At 38.4% G+C, this 24,076-nt stretch overlaps 1 protein-coding gene across 4 annotated transcripts in view; it reads left to right on the top strand.

The window, feature by feature from the left end:
* Positions 1-24,076, top strand: part of TENM1 (teneurin transmembrane protein 1) — a 736,058-nt gene that overhangs the window by 350,838 nt on the left and 361,144 nt on the right. The gene's annotated exons all lie outside the window — the stretch shown is intronic.

The raw sequence follows: 24,076 nt of genomic DNA, 5'->3' as shown, positions 1-24,076 counted from the left end.
TATGTTATCTGACATGTCAAAACTTGACACCTTCCAGAAGTCCTCAAAAGTGAATCTCAAGGAAAAGACATTGCTGCTGTGTTCTAATCCTCATAATATGTATGTGGTTAATTTAACGCTTGAGTTACCTCACTAAGATTGCTGCAACACCTTGTATATCTAAAGTTAATAGCGTGCATACGTGTTTGCAGGATCAGGCTTCGCTGATCTGCTTTATATTTAGATATAACTAATAACCCCTCCTGTGAGCTGGGTGGACTCTTCCCTTCCTCCTGTGAAATTTGATGTGTCTATTAGGGAGGCAGGAGTGACTGTTCTGCAACCGCTCCATTTTTGCACCGTTAAAAATGTAAACTCTTTTTAAAATAGGCTTTTTTTCTCATGAAACTATTCCCTTTGCTGGCCTGTGAGAGACAGATGGCTCTGGCAGGCTCAGCCACTTGACAAACAGGCTGGCTTTGACTGAGGTGCTGCTCCAGCCTCTGGTGCAGGTGGGGAGGCGGCTGGTGGACCCGCAGTCGGTGAGAGGTGTGGAGATCAAACGTGGCCAAAGCTGACCCGTGATTTAGCGCTGTGAATGGCAAAGAAAGCTTATGCTACTCTTTTGAACTCAAAAGAGGTTCTTTTTGCTTTGTATCTAGCTAAAAAGCTGGCCGTGACCTTTCAAAAGGGATGTACTTGTGGACCCACCAGACAAAGCACCATGATCCCAGTCAAACTATGCTGACAATTACTTAGAAATGTAAATATGAATAATGACATTTGCTGCAGCTATAGGCACCGTTATTTCAATTAATGTATGTATTTCCTTTTAAACCTTGTTTGGAAACCTGTATCCCTTGTATATTAGATATTATTCAGTTCTATTCAGAAGGAATGTATGATGAGATAAGATCTTGAGGGTAGGATTGTCAAAATAATGAGTGTTTGCATATGTAGCTGGAGATAAAAGAGGATGTGGCTGCACTCTATCTGAAAATCAGATCCTTAATAATAATTTCTATATCTATATGAGATGCAAAGGTGGGTTGAGCTGAGCTGATGGCAGTATTGATGGGAATTCTTTGTAGGTCTTTTCTGTTTTATTTAAGCTTTATTTAAGATTGTCCATAATCAAGCAACACTTGTGCCTTTGTGTATGTATTATTTGTTTTTTGTTATTTTCTCAGGGATTAGTGATCATCACAAAATAACAAAATGATGACATGAACAAAACACGCTCCCTTACTCATATACGTGGCTTAAACACGCTGTTAATTTGGGGTTTTTTTACAGTTGGTGCTGCAGGTATTATTGAATGTATTTCTCCTATTTAGACAATGTTAATTTCTACAACACTTTCAGAATGAATTATTGGGAAAAAACATTTTTTTAAAGATAGCTAGTATAGTCAGTGGTTAGGGCAAATAATGTAAGCATGTAAACTTGCCAATTCAGCCTTGATGTTTTTTGACCATATTTTACTGTCCACTGGCAGAAAAACAAGCAAACCGCAGCATGGCATGGCTTTATTGTACCACTGTTCAGCAATTTTTATATACTGTTTCCTTTTATAATTTGAGACATGATAATGATTTTTGCTATAAATTCTTTCGTAAGTATTCTTACTGATGGATGATGCATTTATTTAAGCATCAGTGGACAAATAAAGTTATCCACGGGTGACTAACAACCTTGAATAAATACCATTTCACTCAGCAGCTATCCATAGTACCTTAGCAATGCAATTACATGCCAGGACCTATTATCCCAATTAATGGACTGTTTTATATTCACTGTGCATTATACTTGAAACTCTTCAGAGGCCTGGCCTTCACTTAGCCAGAGGCAAAAAAGAAATGTATAACAAATCACCAAGAAAAGGCTTTCATTTACTTTCCAAGATATGTAGCGTGTAATTATACTTTAAGCATAACTAGAACGGCCTCGGAAATGCCCTTTGATTTAAGTTACAGTAAAACTATATATTAAAACCATGATTAAATATAGCTATCTTCTTGTCCAGGATTATTGTTGGTAAGTGCAAAAGTAGATATTTTGCTATCATCTTCCTACATCATCCTTTTTGTAATTATTTTGCCAAAGGTTAAGTTTGAGAGTTATTTATGAGATTCATATAGCTTCCCTGTTTCTAAGCATATGAAATAAGAGCAGCAATTCATGGGGACGTCGTATTTGCTGGATGGGTGAACAACTAAAATAGCCTACCGAGAAGTACGCGACCCGGTGTTGTGTTGCTGCTCGGTAAAATCTCAGCCCTGGGCTCTGCTTCACGGGGCCAGAATTTGACCACTGGAGTTTCACTCTACTCCCTCTGGTGGTTTCCAAAGCTGCATTTCCAAAGCTATAAAACAAAACGCAGTTGTATTTCTTCTCCTTATTGTAAGGAGCAGCGATTGCCTCTCATTGTATATTATAGCAAAGGGGCAGTCTATTTCATAAATTTATTGCATTTTCTTCATGATAATTACTGGAAGTTATTGAACAAGGCAGGGAGTTATGACCAGTAAGTTCCTGCTACAGCTGAGGAAGCAAATCCACAAATATTTAGTGGATCTCAACAGCTGTAAACAACACATCCTGTTTACAGTGTAGTAGGAATTTACAGCTTACAGTGCATCTGAGGATTTTTTAGGAATCATGCTCTGACTGCGACGGATTCAGGCTTGAAATACAAACTGCAGTAAAAAGTCATCTTACGTTGTATCTTGTAGGTACCTTTTGTCAAGCAATTTGACAGCAGTGAAAATGACCACTAGATTCACCATTTCCCTTATTCAAAAATGACATTACTATTTCATGAGCAGCTGGTTAGGGAGCCTCGTGAAATCTGCATGCATACATTAATGCCTGATTGCTCTCTTTACATTCCAAAAAGGAATCTATCAATGGAAAAAATCAATAATGTAAATGTCCCAATAGGGCTGTGGATTCCAGTAAAATACAATCACCGAGTCGTCGTTCTGTCATTTCTTTTCACAAATAATTTGTTCATATATTTGGTGTACACTGGCAACTGTGCCCGGCCAGCTGTGGGCCACGCAGATTTGCCACGCTAGGCTTGGCACAGCTGGACCTCCTGCAGAGCCGCTCCAGAAAGCCCTTGGCTTGCTTCTGCGTGCAGAGGGCAGCCCTGCCATGCTGCTCTGAAGTCTTGCTCCTCCCAACAGCCCTGACTCCGTCACCCTATGGAGGTGACACCCTTCCTCCCTACAGTCCTTCATCCCCTGGAAGAGAAGGGGGCCTGATCTGTGAGATGGTTTTGGATCCTGACATCTCTGCTCTCCTCTCCCGTCTGTCTCAGGTCCTGAGACATCGGTGCGATAGCTGAGATATTTAGACGTATTCCCAAATTCAAACAGCCCTTGGATTCATGCCTGGATGAAAGACTCCATGAATGGAGCCACGTCTCAAGCTAATCTAGTAATCATGTAATTCTTTCATAAACATAAAGCAATGGTCCACAAACATAGGTAGATAAAGTATTTTTATTGACTTCAAGTTCCAAATTCCCTAGGTTTTTACTTGTATCACTTATAAGAGAGGTTTTGTTAACATGCAGGTCTGCTATGGGAAGTGCTAATGTGTTCACAAAGTAGCCCAGCTGTCCCACAAAACGAATGCTACAGGTGTAAGCCAAATACACATTTATTTAAAGGTGGAGGATAAAAGCCAAAAAGAGTTAAAATAAAAGCTAGCGAGTGTAGGACTTTATCTCTAAATATATGAACAAACTTGTACAGTGGAAATAAAAAGCTAGCAAGTATATTAACTCCAATTAAATGTTGATGACTTTGATAAATGTTGCAGTCTCAATAAATATAAGTGATCTTCACATTACTCTTCATTTATTGACACCCTCGTACTATTTTGAAGAAGATTCATCTTCCACCAAAGACTTTTATTGCTGTAATATTTCACAACTGACTAACCAATTTCTTCCATTATCTTAATATTCACAGTTAAAATAAAGAACTAACATTATCCCTAATGACTATCTATGTCAGATATGAAGACAGTGGGGGGGGGAACCACTTGATGAAAATTCCTGGCCATCATTCACTTTTTCTTACTTTGGTTTCAGATATAACACTGGAATGGGTTCAGATTGTTTTCTTTTTCTTCTGACCTATTTTTGCGGTGGTGTTCTCAGCCTTTTCCATTTGGGAAGGGCAGAAGCTGAAGATGGCCCTTGCTGAGTCTCCAAAGTACTTTAAAAAATTTTAGTCCCTAGGTAGAAGCGTAGGCAATTTATGCACTTTCGTTTCTAGGATTTCATTGGGAGAAAAACATTTTATACAACTGAAAAATTCTGCTGCTGCTTTTAAATAGTCCCCTTCTGCTAGGAGAAATGGAAGAAGGAGCTGAGCCTTTAACGGCTGGTTCCACCATCGCTGTACAGACAAGTGCCCTTGCTATGTACGCTGATGTATGGCTGGAAAGGCGCAGGATCATAAATGTCATCGCTTCTTCCTGTCTGGCAGCGATTCATTGCTTTCCAAGTTTCTTAGTTATGATTGTCCAGACAGCAAATATATTTTGGTTGTCTGTAAGTATTAATTACATAGCACTACACACGATAAGAAAATTTAGTATCACTAATGTTGATAATTGTCCAGTAGAAAGAATTCCGTAATAACAGTAGAAAGATAAGATGGGGGGAGGGGGGGCAATATGGACCTATAAATAAATACTGATTTATTTTCTCCCTTGCACAGTATTACCAGTGTTATTAATACAGAAAGAGTGGCAGTCTCCTCTCCAGAATCTTACTGGAAACTCAGAGCACTGAACCTCTTTTTAGGCTGCTACAATGTTGTGATGTTGATTAACGTATAAATAAAAAAAAAAAAAGGCATTTTGTAACTATCACATATTATTACATTATACAGTTAATATATTAAATAATTCAGTGGGTGTTTCTCTGTGCCTCAGAATAACAGGAAGGTTGGATATTTTTGCTGGAATTTGCATAAAAATATAGTATGTGGATGAACACAGCTTTTCATAACAGAATGAACTTTGGTGCCATTTCATTATCCCAATAAGGCATTTCCAAGAGCGTGGTATTGTAAGATAGTCCTTTTATTGGATCATTTGAGGCCAGCGGGGCATGTGTTATCTCATTTTAACACACACCTTGTGGGGTTTTTTTCTTTAAGTAAATGATGGATGTTTCCAGTCCAACAGCTTTTTTGTGTACAGAGCAAAGTAAAGAAGGTGAATAATGTGACTATGGGAATCTTTTAATTTAGAAAGAAATGTTTCTTAATTAGAGCTAATTGTAGCAGCTTGGCAGGAATCCTCACCGTATGAGCTGCATCATGCTTATATAGGGAAGGTACTGTATATAACGCACTGCTCTTACTTAGCTCATCGCCTTTTTCTAGCGACTTCTTCTATCTGTCTTTTCCAAACAATCTAATATTTTTTTAATGTCTGTGCTCACACAATTGCATTAGTATTTGGGATATGTTGGTAATTAAGTATGTTAAGTTTAGATTTACTAAATTAAAGAAACTGTCCTCTCCTGAGGGGACTGCAATTGTACAGCATACCTGTACATATTTATCCAAAGAAAGGTGGGGGGGGGGGAAGACAGCAAGTGCTATGCTGCTCGGAAGAAGTTAGCATTGCCGCAGGGTTACTGCGGAGACAAGGGCTGCACTGTGGAAGAGCTGGGTCTACTCCCAGGTTGCGGTGAGGCACTGGGGTACCGCTTTACCCGTCATCGCTCGCTCTGATGAAATTCAGCTTCAGAAATGCTCAGAGAACTTTTTGTTTCTCCACCCGCCTTCTACTTAACAGCTCCTCTGTTGCAAATAACGCCTTCAGGAGCGGCGTCTCCTTTCCCTTCTTGCAGCTGCGCCATCCTTTTGTTTAACCGTGACAGAGTTGTGGTTTATCCAGAAGACTCCGCTGCAAAGCGAATCCTCCCAGCCCCTGGTTCTGCCTGTGTCATGCCACCCTGTATGTCATTTTTTTTTTTTCTTCTGCTCTTCCTCATCAGATATAAACTTTTATCTTAATTTTTCTGATCCTGTACTACTTATCTCCTCTGTTTATAATCTTTCATCAGCTACTAGGGTGTCAGCTTCAGCCTCCGACTGGTGAGGGCTGCTCAGCCACGCGCTTTCCTTCATCCCCCCTATTGAACGCGGGGAGGAAGTTCCTCTGTAAACCTCTGCCTGGCCACGCTGCTATCCTGCGTCAGAGCCACGGTGCTCTCTTTCGTGCAGTCCCAAAAAACTTGTCAGTGCTTCAGCCCCTGGGATTCTAAACCCATTGCCTACTATTCTGGCCTCGTTTTTCCTCTGACTATCTGCTGTATTTTGTGTAATATTCAGAACACTGGCTCGTAGAGTCTTCATCCAAGTGGAAATAAAAAAAAATAATAGTTGTTACATGTTTCCCGTTGGGAATGACTAACTTCTTATCTGGTTTATGAAGTGTAATCACTATCAGTGGAACTTGTAAATCACATTTTCACAATGAAAAGCAGGTATGTACAACAGGGTATAACGTACACTTGTGATTACCATTATAAATTACATCTTTCCTTGCAACACTTGAAGTATCATTTTATGTTAGTATTCTTTATTATATTCTATCAGAGGTTTAAGGCAGAAAAATGTGAGCTATTGTAAAAGGAAATTCAGGCTGTGAGTGGAGTCCTCCCTTGTTAGTACTTCTTTTAACAGTACTCTGATTTGCAGTACGTATAAATGACTTTGAAAATTCCTTTGAAAATATTCCTTCTACTTGGCCATTACATAGCAGTGAATTGTATGGCGGCCTTCAAATTATAAGGAAAATAATGAAAAGGAAGATATAATGATCATAGAAGTAACAAAAGACATCAATCTTTTTATATATATATATATATATATGTATTTTAGATACAGCTACAGTACCAGTGAAAATCTCTGTTGCTACCACAGACAAACTTCTAACCACTTCAGCTAAAAAAAAAATAATAAAAATAGAAGTAACTGCACGTGGAAAAAATGCATTACGTAAGATACGTTCATCAATTGATAAAGCAGCTGAACCCAGTATTACTAAGGTTGCTATTCATTATTTGAATTTGTATGATTGACCACTTAAAGAAATTACTAGTGCTATAGAAAGGCTTGTGACTAAAAGGGAAAAGTCATTTGGTTCAGGGAGGTCTTGTAGGCCTCATAAAATAACTGGTGATTATAATTATACACTAATCTCTGAAATATTCTCTTGGGAAGTAGACAGATAATGAACAGGAAAAAACCCGAGCTCAAACTGATACAGTTTACTGATATCAAGAATACAATTTTGCAGCCTATTGCATACTGTGAGAAGTTCTTCAGAGCTTGATTTTTTTCCCCTAATCTCTTACTTAAATCCATCTAGTTACTTATACTGTGTAAGGCAGAAAAATTTACATTTTCAAAGTTGCTTATATAGACAGACCAAACTGTTTTTGCATTTCCTCAATTGTCATGCTTTTAAAAAATAGCAGGTTTAGCTGAGTGTTTAGACCTAACATAAAGAACATAAGAACAGATCTGAACTTCTCCAGCATGAAACAGTAATTGTTACCGTGGCTTCCAGTGTAAATTTTCCTCTAACAGCATTACCCCTCTCTCTCATGAGGAAAATATTACTGGTATAACAATTGCTCTTGATTTTTAACACGTTACAAATTTGGTGATTTGCCCTGCTGCTTATGTAGAACAAGAACCAGAAGGGCAAGCTTATTTTTTGCTCTGGTGCAACAGAGAAGCAGCTTTTCCAGTCTGATGTGGAAAATTTGCAGTCGTGCTGAAAATCATACAAGGAAATGATCGCCTAGAAAATCATCTCGGCTCTTCCTGATCTCAGTGTTTGCTGTATTGGCGCATCAAAGGCACGTGTCCGCATTACTTCCTAACCGGACAGTGTTTTGAAAGAAATGGGGTTAGTGAACACTGATAGATGCCGCCGTCTCTGATGTGCCTAATATTACCCCAAAATTCCAACAGCTCATCTGGGACAGTATAAAAATCTTGTGTGCTTCCTGCAGAATTGAATCTATAGTGGAGAACCATGGACTCATTTAAGATATTTCACATTGCTTTGTGTTTGTACCCTACTAAGCTGTAGAATTTCCCAAATTTGTAAATACAAAGCCCATTTCAAGCAATAAAATCTCACATTCACTCTTTAGCCTGAGGGATTGTGCAAGTGTGGCAAAATGCATACTCATGTTGATATTTAAATTATCTTTAGCATCTGCTTTAAGAGTTGTCGAAGTGAAGGCTAATCCAGGAGGGCATCACTGTATCTATTGGTTAGAACAGATTTCAGGTCTGTCAGGCCTCTGACAACTAGGACCTAATTTTTTTTTTTTTTTTTTTTTTTTTTTTTTTTTTTTAGAAATGGAAACAGTCTGGGGAACAGTTACCCAATACTTTTAAGCATAATGTTCTGTATGGGGAATACTACCAACACTGTCTCTTAAAGGAAAAAAAAAAAAAAGGAAGTCTTAAACTTGATCAAAGCATTTTCCTAATATATTTTACAGAATTCTCAGGTTTGTATAATGCAGACTTTAAAAAAAAAATCCATCATCTTAGTGGTGCTAATTTTATAGATTAGGATATTGTATTTTCTTGGTCTGTAATTTTATTGGTGTTACTCAAAAAACACATCCCATAAGAAAAATAATGCTGAATGAGCCCATATCCATGGAGTTATTCTTTTAGCTATATTATATCCTTGTATTTTATACTTCTACCTGAGAAATATTAATACTTATTAGAGTATATTTTAAGCTTCACAGGATAGCATGACACTTCTTTCCTCGTTGACCTATGAGCACTAAATCGTATGGAAGCTACACAGACAAAACCCCAGACTCGTACGTGTTGACTTTGTTCTTTTGTGATTTAGTTTCAAGATTTAGGAAAAGATCTAAACATACATAAAAGTAATATCAGACAAAAGTATCGTACGGCTAAGGTGTCCACTTCTCATAAAACCAGGCATTTTTCTGCCCATGGGGTTCAGTCCTGTAATAGGCTGAATAGTTCTGCTGGATGCTGAGCACTTTCATTAGGACTCATCACACGGGATTCCTCAAAACCCCTTTGAGATTAAGTCACTAATGTGAAATCCTAAAGGAGTCCAGCGCCTCCCTGGTGCAGCTTCATACTTCAGTGCAGTTTTGACACCTCTAACCTCAGGACAGTGGCAGTGGGGATGAACCTGGCCACTTTGTCAGATACATGGTGTGATTTCCAAAAGGAACAATGAGGTCCAGAGACTTAAGTCTTTTATTAACAAATTTTCTACAATTAACTGTCTCTACTGATTTGTGAACATCCGGTAGATGTTAATATATCGTGAGTCGTGAATATCTGTATCTATAGAGAACTATATGAAGCTAGTGGAACTATTTATGTATCTTATCTATAATGAAAGACTGTATTAAAATCTGCTATTACAGAGTAAACAAGAAGTGTGTCTAAAAATTGACAAATACAGGAATGTTTTAGTCCTTTTTAGAGGTCAAGAGTGATTGGCCACAAATCAAAAAATAGCTAGAAGCAAACTAAGATTCACCACCAGCAGATTGATTTGCTAGAGGTGAATTTGCATGTGTTGCACATGTCCAGATGTTCTTTTCAGTTCGTTACTGGCAAACAGCCCAATTTGTCTAAATCACATTTAACATACAGCAGTTTGTGGCAGGTGTAAAGAAAAACATACATATTTTTTACAACTCTCTATATAATTCCAATTGTTATTTTAAATGACCTTTATAGTATTAAAAAAGGATGGGAGAGGAAAAAATAACTTGATAGTGGGCAATTATTTACAAGTTCAAAAACAACTGCATGCAAGCTTCCTGTTTTTAACTCCAAAAGATACTGGTTACACAAATCAGAGGAGGAGATAATATGGTTAGTATGAATCCACTCTTTCAACATACCCTTTACGGTTGGCAGGCATTCTCAGCATCGGTCATTTCTTGATCTTACTAATCATTGCCAACAGTTTACATGGAGTTTGTAGGATGAAGAGTGAGTTTGGCCAATGGTCTGAGAGTGTTTTGATTTCTTTCCTGACATAATTACCATTACAATAACCATCTTCTGACTGTATCGTATCAGAATAAGAGCTCCGTTGGGAAAGCACTTATACCTTATGAGGCTACAAACATTAACTGCCTGTACAGAGGCTATTCGACCTCATGCACCTCTTACCAAAGCTCTACCTCACGCACGCTATGAGATCTCTGCGTTGTCATTTCTAGTACACGCAATGCACAGTACCCATTTCCTTGGAAGGCAAGTTCTGTTGTCTGGTATCCAGGTATTTTTCAGTGGTGTCCATGGAAGGTGATGGACAGACACCGTACCAGGACTCAAGGGATGTCTCTGTGCTGTGGCTGGGAAGTGGGGATACTGGTAACTCATCTCCTACAAAGTTCTTCGGGATATGGAAGTGGAAACAGCCAAATATTAGCTAGCAGATGGTGTTACCATTATTCAGTGAGAGGATGCAGTTCCTGATATTGAATTCACAAGTATGTAGAAAATTCCAGTGCAAATAAAGGATATGGTTTTCTATTTACTGTCTGCACTTTAGAAATTCTCTACGATGTCTCATGCAGTATAAGAATAATGAAGAACATAGAAAAAGTATGGAGTTAGCTATTTTTAACATCTTGATGAATGTATGAACATATTGTGAGATAATTTTTAAGCGACTTAACATTTTTGGCTAGATAATTCTATGAACTCACCTTATGCTAGAAAGGGAGATGGATTATGCGTGATGCTTGTGAGAGGTAAGAGATTGACACGGTGTCTCAGACTGTTGGTCTGCATACATCTTTAGTTAGCACGGTGATACTCCCTACAATTTGCTTCCTTCTAGATGGCTTTGAGCCAGATGCGCGGTACTGAACTAGGCAGAAGTGTCTTTAATATTGAACAAATATAGGTGTTGCGCCTTGTCTGAATGTTGATTCAACCTGTTTCTCTTGAACAAATTATTTGAATTTCTACTGCATTAGCAACAGCAGACTGTTTGGAAAGAGATTTTGAGGTCAGACATGCCACCTGGCAAGTGATGTAGAAGTTTGGTGGTAAAATATACCAAAATAGCAGAGAATTCTTCTAATGGCAACATGATATCACATAAGTGCTCTTGCTTTGTTTACCTTTATTTTACATTACAGTAGTGTTTATTTGCTATAATATTTAAATCAGAATAGTTAACATTCATTAAAAAAGGAAAAAAAGAATCGTCGTCATCTCATTTTCACTGCAATAAGCTTAATGTTAGAGCATAAATGCATTTGTACTGAAATCTGTAAAGACCTCCTAGGTAAAAGAGCTTTTCTGTAATGGTCAGATAGCCATCCTATCCCTCTTCTGCGTACGAGAAGCAAAGATATCTTATCTCGGGCTGTCTGGCAAATTAAACCTTTGGCAAGAAAGCAGGTATTCTGCTCCGAGTTTATTGCGCTGTAGCTCTGGACTCCGCCGCCCTGCAGTGGCTGGATTGCTGTTGCAGAGGAACCGGAGAGTTAAACTGCAAGGAGAAGTAGCGTAGATCGTTCACCGTCTGGACTTCTACAGGGATATTTAATGTACTCCTTCAGGGGCAATGTCCAGATATGTGTTGACTTATACTCTTCTTCACCTACAGTCCAGCTTATTTTCTCTGAATCCTGACTTAGGAATATTTTTGTATCTGCACTGAGTGAAATACATTAATATATTTTCTGTTATGCAGTTTTAATGAACAATTTTCTACAGAAAATAAGAATATAAGCTGTTTATGATCGTCTGTTACTTCTGGAATCAGCTTGGTAAAGGACATTTTGTTTAGTTATCCAGCAATTCCTGTAGTTAAACTTTCAGAAAAACATAGTTATTTTTTCAAGGCAAACAAAACAGTGAAGGTTTTTTTTTTTCTTCATTAAAACATAGTTGTTTGTTATTCCTTGTACAAGATATATAGTCTTGTTTTGGTCATGATTGCTCATGCTACCATATGGGAGTTTGTTCATATTCTAGTTGAGCTAAAATCTGTTGCCATGTGTTTGACTACTCATAGTATTTTTTTTTTAAGGCTTGTCTGTTTTTTCACAGCTAAATTTAAGCTAAATTATTGGTTTTCTTTTTATAAAAGATAAATTATGAAGTCGGATGTAATGATAGGACAGTAAGGAACAGAGCAGTTAGTTACTTTGCAGTATCGCTTCTCTCTAATAATTCTTAAATGCTTCAATTTTTGTTATTTTTAAATAACAAGTTACAAAAACTATTTCGGAGGCAGGAATGATTATTCTTAGTGAAATCCGTTGTTAATGCATGCACCTAATCATACAGCAGGTATGGCCAACGCGGCCAAACTTGAAATATCCCAGAGCCGTTGACTTTCGAACTCTTGAGATAAACAGGGGATTTCTCACACGTCCTTCGACCTGGCCGAGCTTTATAGAGCGACGTGCAGGGATCCACGGGGAAATGTGGAATTCTTGAAGGTACAGGGAATGTGCAGCAATGCAACAGTCAGACCTGCGGGTGGTTCCATGCTGTGGAACAAGAGGTCTATACTGGGGTCATAATGAAGCTAAACTTTGTTTTTCTCCCTTGTCCTTTTTTCTCTTTTGTGCGTGTGTGAATGTCCTTTTAATATTGCTGTGTTGGGTAAACCAGTCAGTTCAGTAGGGGGAAAAAGTGGCGCAATTCTTGTTTTATTTGCTTCCTAGCAGTTACGCTAACAACAGATTATAGCAGATGTAGCAATTTTAGACGTAGGTTGACTTCGTTTCCCAAACATTCTGTAAGAATAATTCTCAACTTCTACAATGTTGCATTCTCACCTATATTTACGAAAGAAGAGCTTTTTTTAAGCAATTTATTGTTGTTCCGATACATCGCTGTTGCTCAACAAATCTGGTAGAGTTGTGCAAGGGTTTAGTGTGGCAGCCAGTTGGAAGAGCCTGCCTACGTGGGAGTGTTGTAGTGCTCGTACTCATTAGTTTCCTTTGCAATTCAATGAGCTCAGTTAGACTGAAAATAGGTCTGCCAAACAAATCATGAAACCGATGACTGACTGAGAAACAGTTTGAAGGAAGACAGAAAAAAAGATATAAATTCCCAATAAGCTGCTAAACTGACTAAATTATCCCTGGCCTGCCATCTAACAATGTAATATCACAGTTCTCTGCTGCTTTCATAGGCCTAGGATGAGACAAAAATATTCCAACAAAACCAGAATTATAGGTAGTGAACACAACTTTGAAAATGATATGAATGGAATAGAAGGATAAAAATAAACCGTAAAACAAACAAAAAAACTAAGGACAAGATCTTTTGCTTTCAGAATAGGAGTCTTGGGATCTAGTGAATGCTGCTTTTGAGAACAGAGGGCGCTTTGAAGTTTAAATTTATTCAGGTCTTATAGAAATGTGTGTCAAGAGATTGTACAGATATTTCTGTAGTAAGCAGCACTGCCGTGGATGCTGGTTCTTCCACATCCTGATGGACCTCAAACCAGTTGGAGAGCAACAACCTTATTGTCAGTACCCTTCTCTGAAATATCCCTGAATCTCATAAAAATCCACTTATTCCAACCAATCCTGCTTGTTGTTTTTGAGGAGTCAGATTTTTTTCTACTGACAAAATAATTTTGAAGCAACATTGAGGGAATTGGTTTCTAACTAAGGCTGTTTCTATTTAGCTGGAGCAATTTAGCCCAAAGTTAGGTATGAGGAAGTCACGTCTGTACATAAAATGTATTTATTTCTTTACCTATTTATTTGAAAAGGCGTTATTGTTGCAATGCTTTCGCCTGGATTTTCTTTCTTCTTTTATTTCAAATAATCTTTCCAATCTCGACACCTTTGGGAGCACAGGTGATTGAAAGCAATGGTTAACTTGGGAAGTTTCTTGTTGTTAATGGCTAAACTACCCCTACCTGCTGTTCACTGCAGCTCCACTACACAATCCTCTGACTTTTCTGCCACAGACCTGACATGAAAAGCACTGGAGGGCGATTGACCACTGTGAATTTTTATAGCATGTCACAACTGCAGAAACATCTGTGCACATAAAGCATATTAAAAATTCGCTGACAAGACCATAAATCACTGAGATGCTAAACACTGAAATATCAGTTTTGCAGTCAGTCATTAAACAAAACTCATAATCTATGAAATTATACATTCCAGTCTAAAATGCAATATTTCACCTCACATATATAAATCTAGATACTGTTCCTTTTCTTTTGTGAAACACAAAGCTCATCAACAAAGATATTTCTGTCAGGGTAAATAAAGTGGCTCTATCCATCATTCTCTTGTCAGAAACAGATACGTTCCTAGTTAAACCTTATTTTTCTTACACAGATTGTCAAATCTAAGGGAGACAGTCTGTGTTTGCTCAGCTTATGAGTCCCAAGCACATCAGTAATAAGTCTGCACACGGATGGCGTGCAAAATATTTCTACAGGAACGAGTTCAGGAGCTACATTTTTCAGAGCAATACGGGACCTAGTTTGACCTGTGCTCAAGGCCACATTCATCCACATTCATCCCACCGTTCACATTCTTCACCTGTCGTTGATGTCCCCTAGTCTACAGGGCAACTCTCCCAGTACACTCCTGCAGAAAACTTGGGTACAACCTCAGTTTCAGAAAATACTCAAGTCCATCCTTACAGGCTGATAGTCTTGTACCTGGCTGGGTATCTCTTCTGCCCTTGAGTCCATGGGATATGAGTGGTCAGAATGGAAGGTCCGGAGGAAGTCTTTCCAAGAGAGGTATTTTGATGTTGCACAGGAACAGGTCACATCAGTATCCCAATTTAAGTTGGATCACTCTCTATACAAGGGCAATGTGATTTTAAGGAACTAAGTCTTTCTAGTGCTTGTGAGATGGAAGTGAAATATGTCACCCCTATGCTATATAGGATACACTGAATGTTGCATTGTTTCTACTTAAAACAATCTGCACGTATGTATTTTCATGAAGTACAAAATTATCGAACAAATATCTTTGCTAAAGCTTTTTTCAAATGTGTTGTCTAGTTCCAGCCTCCTTAGCTACCCAGAGGTAATAAGTCATAGTCTGACTGTACCACACAAACTGAAAGCTTGTTAACGAATTTAATTAGCAAAAACCTGTAACTGCTTCTTGCATCTCATCTAAAACCGAACGGGAGAGGCCATTTTAAATAGAAATGAACTATTTGCATGTTTTTACTAGAACTTCACTCCCCATAAAACAGCTTTCAGTTATGGGATTGGATGTCAGAAGGTCTCCTGAAACAAGAAACGTAGAAAAGCGTGTCTGAGTAAGTCTTGCAGACTTGCCATCCTGACCTGAAAGTCTCATGTGATTTCACAGTGTAAGCGTGAGTCAGTTTAGTATTTGATTGAAGAGAAACTCATTTGAAGTCATGTACAAGATTTGGGGCTGTAGCATCAGGAGATGAACTTACAAGGGAGTTGGCTCAGCCTCCACCTATGCTTCTCAAGTATTGCTGTGAGGCCAGGGATAAACTGTTACTTGGAGGATTTCCTGGATTTCATAAAACTAAGCAATTATTTCTGTTACCGCAAGAATCTTGGGAGAAAAATTGGTTTACATGCAGGCAATCTTCTCCTTTCCTTCACTCTGTTACAGTTCCCCTTTTCCCACTTCAGAGAGACCGGCTGCAAAATGTAATTTTACACAAACAGACTAAGGAGAAAAGAAAGTTTCTGTAAGACGCGTGTCTTGCCTCCAGGGCAGAGGGCTTGGGCAGCATAAGAGCTGAGATTCTCAACAAATGCAGTCAGCAAGTTTCAGATCCGCTGAAACTTTTCACTACTAAAGCTACGTTAAGCTAGATATGTCCATCAAATTCCAATATGCACAACTTGCTGTTTCCATCAAATATAGTATTGTGCTCTCATGGACCCCTACACTGTTGGATGCATGTCGTCTTGTATATAGCAGTACTGAAGGAAGGGGGGGGGGAAGAATTTCACTGCGTTTACAAATTCAGCCTTTTTGATGGGATACCCAAGTGTAGATACAGTTTGTCAATGGGAATGAGGCATATTTTCAAAAGGGAAATTTTGCACTGTTCACGAAGCAACCTCATTGTTGTATTCATTGTGTAATGCCTCCAATTGTTCCCTAAATACTGGGACAATCGATGCTGATAAATGTAATGCACTAATAAATCAAATAAAGACTGGTGGAGAAGAAAATGCATCTTCCCAAACATTTTCTTCCTCATAAACTAAAAGGACAATGATAGCATAAACTTAAATGAGATTCTACTAGTACTTATGTAAGATTAATAGGAGGAAATTCTACATTTTTGTATATTTTTTTAAAATCCTCATCTTCTGTGGTCATAATCCTGGTTACAAACCTGATTACTGCTGCACGCTAATACTGTATCATGGACTCTTTGTGCTCTGGTTGTTTAGTTTAATCTCAGATTGCAGATTTACACATGAAATACATAGTGGAGTATTTCTGAATCCCTTGCATGCTGGCATAGATTTTTTAATGTCCTGAATTAATAGGAGAGAGTGGGCTGACATGATGAAACAAGAAAATAAATCACCCCAAGTGCATTCAGATTAGCTGCATGTTTCCACAAGGCAGAACAAAATTAACAGGTAACTGTCATGAAAGTGAGCTGTGTCTTTGTTGATCCCTCAAGTAGGTTAAAAATACAGGAAAAAATGAATATACATGCCATTCATGGAGTGCTTTTCATCTTGAAGGACTTTATGACTATAAAGTGAAGAGACTTCTAGAAATAGGAGGGTGATCAAAGCTGCTCAAGAGGGTATTCAGGTAATATCCGAGTTCTACTAAAGCTTGATAACTGAGTCTACTTATCACTCATCTTAATTGCTCTGTGTTGTATGGGTGCTTCTTGTTTTAAAACCAGTTTGAACATGGGGACAATAAGTCAAAGGATTGTAGGAAAGATCCGGTTTGAGGAGAGCTCAGGAGGTCATCCTGTCCAACTTCCTGCTGAAGACGGGTCAGTTTTGAGGTCCAGCCAGGTGGCTCAGGGCTTTGTCGTGGGGCCTTGAAAACCTCAAAGGACAGAAACTGCACAAGCTCTTTGGGCCCTTGTTCCGCTCCTTGGCTGTCAATCCCATGCCCTGAATCTGTCGACTGATTTTACCCTTTCTGCTTTCCAGTGATGGAAAATTCAGACTGAGAGTGATGTGATGAACCTTGTTCTGCTTTGTTCTGTAAGTAGGTTTATATACTGTGCAGAATAAATGCATGAGCTTTCAGTGATTAAAGTACCCCACAGAGAACTGGGGAGTTGTTTGTTTCCAAAAAGACGGATACAACCTGGAAATTTGTGGCTAGAGCCTTTGACAGCTGCCTAGAGAGGAATGGCTCTGGCAAGGGAAGTTTTGGAGCATTCAGATGATGTTGGGAAAGGTCTCTCGACCTTCGTTTTTCCTTAAGGCAGAGGCTTTCGTGACCATATTGTCTGAATTTTAAATCTATATTCTACATACACAGCCTACGTTGTCCCAGCAGGCCTTTTGGGATAGCACGTTTTCTGCTCTTCCTCGCTCTAGAACTTGTCACTCTTTCAGACTGCAGAAACCTCAGTAGTTAGAGGTCTCTGAAAATGCTCTGAAGTACATTTATTGACGATATTGATGTCTTAATTGTTCTCATTAAGTTCCAAATTCTTTGCTGCATTAAGAAAGTGTGAAAAGCTCCAAGGCATTTGTTTCAGACTTTTCAGACTTAACAAAAACCAGTCTATTAATACTGGGTTCCAAACTGAATGATTCCTTCGCAATAAGAAGTGTCATTTAAATATATATATACTTTTATATATATATAAACACACACAAATAATATTAAAAAAAAAAATTTAGAGTTTCCTGAGTCCTGTTTCACCCCTTTAAGAAGCCTGTGGTATCTGTTAAGAGGTGTTTGGAAGCAGGTTTTTTGTTTTTTGTTTTTTTTTTTTTTGCAAGTCATAGGTATTTGTTCTGTTTCACTTCAGTCTAAGTAGCAGCTCTCAGCATATTTCCAGGGCTATTTTTTTCCTCACCTGTACCACAAATGTTGCCTCTTTGTGGTTCAGTAGCAGATTTGGGGGTTCCTATATTTATGATTATTTTAAAAAAAAAAAAAAGCGAATGCTGAATTCACCTTAACTGATGTTAACATGTAACAGACAGGGAGCCATACTGGCTTGCAGAGGCTCCCCCTGTTGTTAATAGGTACCTCCAAAAGTAGCCTTCCTTTGTGTGCTTGTGCACATGTGTGCACGTATATCCTGAATCGTGTTTCTAAAGCAAAGTAACTGTGCTGGGGAGTTCTAGGATCTCTCTCTTTTTTTTTTTTTTTTTTTCCCCCTAAACAAATTTCCTAACAGCATGATTCTGCTGTCAGTGCGCCAGCATGAATTAGTTTTCCTAGGCCAAATTCAAATAGTAAACACAATTCTATGTACCATATTGTAGTTAAAATGCATAAAACCACGACTGGTATACTTGCGTGGTACTTGACTTCACTGATAGCTTGGTACCGATAGCTATAGCCATTTTGCAGTGGACGAACCCAAATCCATACATTTAGCGTGTATGGCAATGTTGGTTTTCCTTGGCTTGTGATTATCATCTGCAAATAAAGTTTCTGCTAAGCACCCAGTTTATAAACCCTACGTGACTTACACATTATTAAGGTTTAAAGAGAAAGCGGACAATACAGTGATGAAAATAATGCTGTGCTGGCAAAGATGGGCTAGGTGACCCAAACAGGTCTTTAACATTTTCTAATGACACTGATCCTATGAATTATATATTTAAATCTAAGCAAACATATGGAAGCAGTAATTGAAGAAGTTCATGTAACATTCCTGTTCAGTTAACGACAACCTTATTTTGTTTAATATTTTCACTGGAGCTCAATAGAAAAGCATACTTATGCCATTTTGAAGTCTAAGTCTTTTCAGCAGAGGACTGTAGCTAGGCTGGTCCTTTTGGAAGGAGGGAACAGTGTCCTCCTGGAGAAGTTGGAGCATTTGGATGTCCTAGCAGGATTAGACATTAGTGCTGAAGCCTTTGTTACCACCTAGATAGGTAAACCTATAGGGATTCTAACATATGTAGACATAACCGCAGGATATATGCAATTCATGCAGAAAGCTGGTGTTTCCATCTCCGTTCTTACATGGCAACGCAGGTTGCTCAGCCAGAATGATTGTGTTGGAGCACCTACATCTCGCTGGCATTCGCCTCGCTCAGCCCGAGCCCAGTGAGCCACCCTGCTTCCTCCGTGGTCCCCACTGTGAGTCCAGCAGTTCTCCTTGCTCTCAAAGGGAAGCCTAAAAGCTGCTGCTCCTCAGCACAGATTCCCCAAGCTCTCCAATTTGGATTTGCCCTTCATGTTTTACGGTTGGACTCAATGATCTTAAGGGTCTTTTCCAACCTAAATGATTCTGTGATTCTGTGTCTCAAGTGGTGAGGAGAAAGAAAATGATTAATTTCTTACCAGTCTGAAAGCACGTGAGACTTTGCTTCATGTCATGCTGGAATTAATGACCATTGCTGAATGGCTTCGTGGGCAGAGGGGAATTCCCCACCCAAGCACGCACACAATTAATTCGCGGCTACAGCTTACCTATTAGATGAAGGGGCGATTGCTCATATGTATCCTCAAATATCTCCCATGCATGCATGTTTTTAAGAAGGGACTTTCTTCACCGTCTTGCCATTTTGCAAGCTTGAAGAAGTGGACTTGAAACTTTAAAATGAAAAACAAGTTGCTGTGTTTTGAACAATAGTAATGCAATAGTCGCTTGAGTTGACGTTGCCCCAGTGGGTCTATGTTCAAAGAAAAATGATGCAGCAAGTTCAGGCAGCTGAATAATCCTATCAGCAGAACTTTCAAATTATTTCAGAATGAAATAGAATTTGCAAATTATAGAGATGCAGCAGGTGCTTTAAGACTTCCAAATTCACTGCCCCTGAATATATGCAGAATTACAATGACAAAAGGTGGCAAATGTTAAAATTTTAATGGCACCCACTGCGCTTGTAATCATGTAAATTCTATTACTACTGAAAAAAAGTTCACACAGCTCTGTTCGAAGCAGCGATGATTTGTAATATCATCTCTCTTTTATATTTTAATTATTTGTTGGCATTATTAACAAGCATTCTAGTAAAATGTAATAGTGATAAAATGGTATTAATTCTCATAGCATTTCAGCTGATGCATGTGGAGGAGCATACAGAATATTTTTGTTTGTATTGTCCCTTGTTAACAAATACATTTTAGAGCATTTTAATTGATTGTCCAAACTGTAATTTTGTAACCTTTCAAGCTTTACCTTAGAGATAATACAAAAAGACCAGGAAAGTGGCAGACCGTATTGTCAATAGCGAATTGACTTTAGCATTGTCTCTTAGGGTTAATGTAAATAACAGGTTTTCATTTTTTTCAGCAAATTTCTGTTCAGATGGAAATAAGAATTAACATGTACAGTCGCTACAGTAAACAATAAGAGCCTTTTGCAAGATGTATCTGAAGACAACTGCAATTAAACAATGTTAAAGAAACCACAGAAATGACTTTGCATTTTATAAAGGCACAGAGGTTATCTCGTCAGAGGAGAGAGAGATCTGTCCCTTCGAGTTTACGGTTTCTGTATTTAGTTAGAAAGAACATTACCATAAAATTGTTCCCTGTCTCTACTCCTGTGATACTCCATATTCTGACCTGAAAAAGACATTTGCTCTTTCTTGCGAGTTACTTAGTGAAGTCTAAACAGCCAAGATATGCTTGTAATAGTGCTGGTTTGAGTATACGTTGAGTATAATATTAGCCATAACTGAAGGAAACACCAACAGTATACTCCATGGCAGCATAAGCTCAGTCTGTTCTGGTGTGTGCGTGTGCAAGAAATCTAGTGTTTCTAGGCTTGCTCAGCAAGCACCGGTGTAATTTTTAGTGCTGCGATGGGGGCTGAGCACAGGCGTTCGAAATGGGGAGGTGATCCTCTGTTATTTTCTGTCTGTTACTTACCCATGAGCTAAATGCGCTATTTCTGTTTCCTTACCAAAAGAAAAATGAAAAGGTACTAGTTGCATTAAATGTGTCGATTTAAAAGAAGCATGTAAAACTACCATATTTAAAATACTTTCAACCATAATGTTTAAAGTGCTTTTGGCTATAAAAATATTACCCTTAGTAATTTTGAAGTATGTTTGCAAGAATATATTTTTTATTTTTAAAATTACTTTGAACATTGGGAATGCCACATTGAATGCCACAGGCAATGAAAAGAATTTTAGTAAAGAAGTACTAATAATAACTCCACTTCTACCTTAATTATATTTTCTTTTTGGGAAAAAAAAAATACCCTCCCTTATCATCCTTGAGCGCCCTTTAAATCAGGACACCGTTGACACTTTGTTTCCAATTAACAGTAAAAACCTTCTTTGATCCTTTGACTTTTTTATGAGATGAATTTATATTTTCTAGACTAACATGCATGACAACATAATTCTCCACACTCATTAATATTCAACTTCTTTGCTTTAATGAGGGAAACGAAGAGGAATGGAATGTCATCTGCTTATCTAAAGCAGCAAGGACTTTGCTAATATTCACAGACAAAACCCCTACATTTAAATAACATTAAAGCTGTGACACATTTGGCCAAAATCAGGTCATTCAAAGTTAAGCCTGACACTCGAGAGCTGAATTAGATCTCTGTGTGGTTTTCCAGCATAAAAAGTTGGAAAATCTGTGTTTCCGCTCATCGAGGTGTTTTGTTTTTTTTTTTTCCCCCCGCTTTCCTTTTCTTTTTGAAAGAGGATTTGTGGAAAGGGTGGTAGGTTTATTCCTACGGAAAAAAGAGCCTCTGGCATCTGCCGATTCCTGTGCGGTACACTGCTGTGTTTCCTAGGCAGTGGCCAAACCTTAGTGGGATCCTCAGGGGTTACGAATAGGCACAACACCACTGACCTGATTCCAACCGGTGGTCTTGACCCTATATATCTCTACAGCAGAACTCTAAGGAGAATTCACGTTTTAGTTTTGTCCCCATTAAAACATCTTTGCTATTCATGTAATCCAAACTGTGATAGGTGTTACTGCTACACCTGGATTCAAACAAAGCGTATGTACATCTTGTATTCATTCTGCAGTGGCATAAAACTGTGCATTGGTAATTTTGCATCTAGTTTAAATGCCAGATAAGTTTAGTCAAAGTTAATGTAAAAGTCCCTTTTGGAATATTTGGATTAAATGGAAAGAGCACACATTCCTTCCCCATTTCCTGTTTCTTGCTATTATTAAGAGATTTTATAGTACAAGAATATTAACTTTATGTGGTATGAGTTTTTAAAACTGCAGCTCGGAAAGCTGGGTATCTAAAAATATCCCTTCGTTATTCCCTAAAATAGCTACTCACAGTCTATTTAAATGCTTGTACTAATACTTCGGTAACGTTTTAATAAGAGTTCAAATAACTCACATTACTTTAGCACTTCTAGAATGACTTTCTCTTTTGTGATAGGAACGTGGACCTGTAATTTTTCCATGGCTGTGAGAATTTTTTGGCATGGAGTATTATGGATCTTTATAAAGAAACAGAGATCTATACGAGTAATACTTTTTAGTGCGTAATGGAAACTCTTAGGTCAGTAGCCTTACCACGAAAATGGAAAATGCCGTACAAAACTGTCAGAAAAATGCTCCATTAACACCAAGCTTGAAAACTTGAAAACAGACGTGACACCATTAGTATACAGATGGAGTTAAAAGGAATACACAAGGCCTGCAGTCAGCTAAGGATAAAATAAAATAATGTTGAGATGTAGTTGAATTTAAAAAAAAAAAAAAAAACAACTAAAAGTTAAGTCACTATAGCCTATCTGAGATACTGTTAGTGCGTTGGACTTGAAATAAGTTTCTTAAAAAAGACATGCTGTGTTGGAACAGCGCATAAAAAAAAACCTGGTTTTTTTTCCTTTGTGAAATAACCTTTTAGACCAGTCTGTTTTGCAGCAGTTTTCCTGATATCGGATGCTCTTCATCTTATGATCCTGATATCACCTCCTGATATCATCAAAATCCGAAGGCTTCTAGATAAATATGCAGATTGAGAGGTGTTAGTTGAATCAGAATTTTTCAAATACTTTGAAGAGCAGTGAAGTCACTTACTGTTTTTCTATAACCTTTTCTACACAGCTAACATTTTTAGTATTGTAATGTTGGAAACAGTTGTGACCGAATCCTGCCCTTTCCGAAATGGTTGAATCAAATGGAAGCGTATCATCCATCGAAATGCACATTGAGGTAGAGTCTCTGAAATAGCTTATGTTCCGATGGATGGAGAGACGTGGCTCAGTGGGACTGGGAGAGAGACAGAAACATGTGCCGCAGACACCGTTAAACACGCGTTGCAGATGAGGTTTCTTTCTGTGTGAGGACATTTTCAGCTTGCTGCTATATTAGTGATGTGTTGTGCTGCAGGTGGGGTGCTGGGATAGGCGAAAGGTGAGAAAGCGCCACGAGAGAGAGCCCGGAGGTGTAGGTGGAGCGCTGGAAGTGGAGGAGGAGGAGGAGATTCCACTGTATGAGTCCTATGCTGAATCTTGTCAGTCATGTGATTTTTTTTTTTTCAGGTCTATCCATAGAGATCCATTTCTCTAACTAAATAAAAAACAAGACAGCAAATGGTATGCTAGCTGTACATCTCATGCAGGGTTTGCTCAAGATTGTCTTACGCCCCAAGAAACGCTTCTACTGTGCTTGGTGCACAGCAAAATGGGGCCTTAATTTGGGGTGACTCGTAGGCCAACCAGGGATAAAGCTATGCAAATATATTGCTGCGAAACAACTATTCAGTATGTTCACCCTTTTAAACCCAGGGTTGCAGTGTTATATCTTCCATGCGGATGACAAATTTAGGTGAGGGGACCGATAGATATAACAAATTTTAAAACAGGCATCATCATAAGTGCCGTGAATACTGGAACATGCATTCAGTAAGGGCAAAGGAATACAGATTCGAATTCTTAGATAACAAAA

The sequence above is a fragment of the Grus americana genome, chromosome 12 (assembly GCF_028858705.1).
Source record: "Grus americana isolate bGruAme1 chromosome 12, bGruAme1.mat, whole genome shotgun sequence".
Classification (NCBI taxonomy): Eukaryota; Metazoa; Chordata; class Aves; order Gruiformes; family Gruidae; genus Grus; species Grus americana.
This window is presented reverse-complemented; position numbering and strand designations above follow the sequence as displayed.